The sequence below is a fragment of the Parasteatoda tepidariorum genome, chromosome 2 (genome assembly GCF_043381705.1).
Source record: "Parasteatoda tepidariorum isolate YZ-2023 chromosome 2, CAS_Ptep_4.0, whole genome shotgun sequence".
Classification (NCBI taxonomy): domain Eukaryota; kingdom Metazoa; phylum Arthropoda; class Arachnida; order Araneae; family Theridiidae; genus Parasteatoda; species Parasteatoda tepidariorum.
The window spans coordinates 37,227,960-37,231,064 of NC_092205.1; the positions used below are offsets into that span (position 1 = coordinate 37,227,960).

General features: G+C 26.2%; 1 non-coding gene across 1 annotated transcript; it reads right to left on the reverse strand.

Moving 5' to 3' along the window:
* Positions 1-461: 461 nt before the first annotated feature.
* On the reverse strand, positions 462-534 carry TRNAK-UUU (transfer RNA lysine (anticodon UUU)). The gene has a single exon. It is a non-coding gene; the product is annotated as a tRNA-Lys (tRNA).
* Positions 535-3,105: the final 2,571 nt, after the last annotated feature.

Genomic DNA, 3,105 nt, shown 5'->3' on the forward strand with positions numbered 1-3,105 from the left:
AAAAATTTAATAAAGAGATAAAAACGGAGTATTATGAAAGCATAATATTAAGATATATATAGATAAATAGTTTCTTGTTAAATAATTGAAATATTTCATGCAATAAAATTCTTGTCTTTTTAAAAAGTCATCGTTTATTCGTTTTATTCAAGAAACAGTTAAGGAAACATAAACACTAACGAAATATAGATTTCCACAAACGATTCCAGAAAAATAATAATTATCTGCAAAATGAATCAATTTTAGGAATAAAAATGTGTTAACAATACTACAGAAAACAGAAATTTAGGCAAAAATTTACATTCAAAAAAATGTTTAGAATATACAAAAAAGCAATGCAATTATAAAAAGATGACTATTAAATTGCTAGCATTGTTTTCAAAATATTATTAAATTATCAAAATTATTTGCGTAAATAAGTAGAAAGTAAATTATTATGAAAGTTGACATTAAAAAAAATCCGCCCGAACAGGGACTCGAACCCTGGACCGTTAGGTTAAAAGCCTAACGCTCTACCGACTGAGCTATCCGGGCTCGAATTATGGTCATTTAATTATGTTTAAGTACCAAAATATAAAGCGCCACCTATTATCATTTAAGAAATTAAACTAGATGCTTTGATTAAAAATGTTTAAGCAAATTAATATTTTAATACAGCATCAGAAAAATAAATTCTTTTATTATAATTGTGATAACTTTTGGTAGCAGTAAATTTAAATTCCCCAAATTACGTTGAAAAATGGTTTAGAAACTTGCAATTATGCTTTTTCGAATAATAAAAAATCGAAAAACATTGTAGAAGAATTTAAAACCTGGAAAAAAATATCGTATATTAGTGAGTTTTTAATTTTCCTTGTCTCTTTTCTTAGTAAAAGTTTAATTTTTCAAATATTCTACTACTTTTGATTATTACATCGATTTCAGATTTAAAAATTTTAAATTTTTTTCTCATGTTTAATAAGCGCCATCTATGAAATTGAATAAACAATAGTCACAATATCTGTTAATCAAAGAATCTGGTTATTACATTGTCCCCCTTTTTTCTACTTTGGTTAATATGCATTTTTGAAGTTAAGAATAATTTAATAAACGAAATTTTCGCTGAAATTATTTATGGTTTATTAAATTAGTATTTTTGAATGAACTCAATTTTTATACTCTATTTTAATTATTGATTACACTATATTTGCAAATGCATATTATATCCAATTTCCTGTTTTTTTAATCTTATTACTTTACAGCAAAAATTAAATTGAAGTACATGGAATTGTTATGGAGAGGAAGAAAGAAAACCACCCAGATACAGACTGAAAATAAAAACATATTTGTGTTTGGAAAACGAAAAATATATTTTCGATGGATTTAGTGGTGACATCTAGCGAGAAAAGTTAAGAAACTATACTTAGATGTTAGATGAGTACGTAATTAGCTGTTTATTCACAAATACAAGCATACAATTTTTAGACGGTTTAAAAAATTACTCAGCCAAATATATCTAAGTACTATTTTTGAAGTTTACAAAATGCAGATCAAAGACTGTATTATGTTAAAATAATATGATGAAACCAAATTCATCAAATTCCTAGTATGTTAGTTTGTGTAGAACAAATTTGCTTCATCAATAAATAACTTTTTAAATACAAGTAATTTTACATTTTTGGTGCTAATTTATATTAAGTTCAGAATCCTGATCGTAATGGAACTAAATTAAGAATTGAGAATTTCCTACTAAGTGCTAAAATAAAAGCAAACTTATTGAAAAAATATTTAGTCTTTATTACACAACACAAAATAAACATATATAAAAATAATTAGTTGAAATTAAAGGTTAATAAAATCATGCAAAAATATGACATAATTTTTTATACAATTATGAAAATCGTAATAATTTTTAAAAATTCGAGTAATAAATTGGACTTTTTAAAATTATTTTGTTTCATTAAATGTTATCCAGCTATTTTGTATTGATTGTGCAATGGTAAATGTTACGTTATCAGGGAAGTATTCTTTTTAAAATTAGTATTAATTTTAGGGAAATAACTTCATTTTTGTAAATTTTTGACTTCAGTATACAAATATTTCCTTTGTAAATGACCCACACAAGAAAATAACGTAGAATTATGTGCATATGTTTTGAAGGAATTTATTATAAATACTTTAAAATAAAAGCTATGTAATGCAAAACTTTTTAGACTCATATGTTATCCAATCATTTTTAAAAAGTTTTCTAAAATTATAGAATTTCATCTTTCTGAAAATTTACGGTAGATGTCAGCACTGAAATTTGACGAACCTCCTTAAGGAGTTCCTTCTTTCAGATTTTCTTAAATCAAATCTATCAATTTTTCTTATTTTTAAATTAAGAAAATTTGATAGTTATTTTAATTTTGCGTACAACTTACCTTTTAGAATTTCAATAAATTTTGCGATTTCGCAATAAAAGCTTCGAATGTGCGTTTTTTTTATTTAAAAAAATGAAACAAATATTGTATGATCGATTTTTTTTTCGTTGTAAATTATTTATTTAAATTTGAAAATGATATTAAAAATCTTATTTTAATAAAATCTCAAAATTTTTCATAAATCTTAATTTTTATACTGCAAATGAATCTTGAAATCTCTGTTAGTTAGTGGTGGAATGCAAATATAATTACAATGGAGCATAAGAAAACTATAAACAAACACGAGTGACTCTTTTTCAGTTGCTTCTATACCATGAAAACTAAAATATACACCGAAGAGTCATTACATTATGACCACCCTCCATCTATAACAATGGGCACGCCCAGGTTTTCATGGTTTCTCGCCCAGGAACAATGTTTTCATGGGGCACATTAGGATCCATAATCCTCATAGAACAATCCCTGACGTCTGTAAGCTACTTGAACATAGTTGCAGTTTTTTACTTGAACATAGAACAGTTTTTCCAGCGGGGGATTGTGTTTACCTACAGGATAATGCACCATGTTATAAGGGTTGAATCGTCATGGATTGGTTCGAGGAACATTCCAGTGACTTTCAAGTCATGTCTTCGCCCCCAAATTCACCTGACCTTAATCCAATAGAGCATTTGTGGTCCTACTTGGAAAACCAAATTCGTGCTGC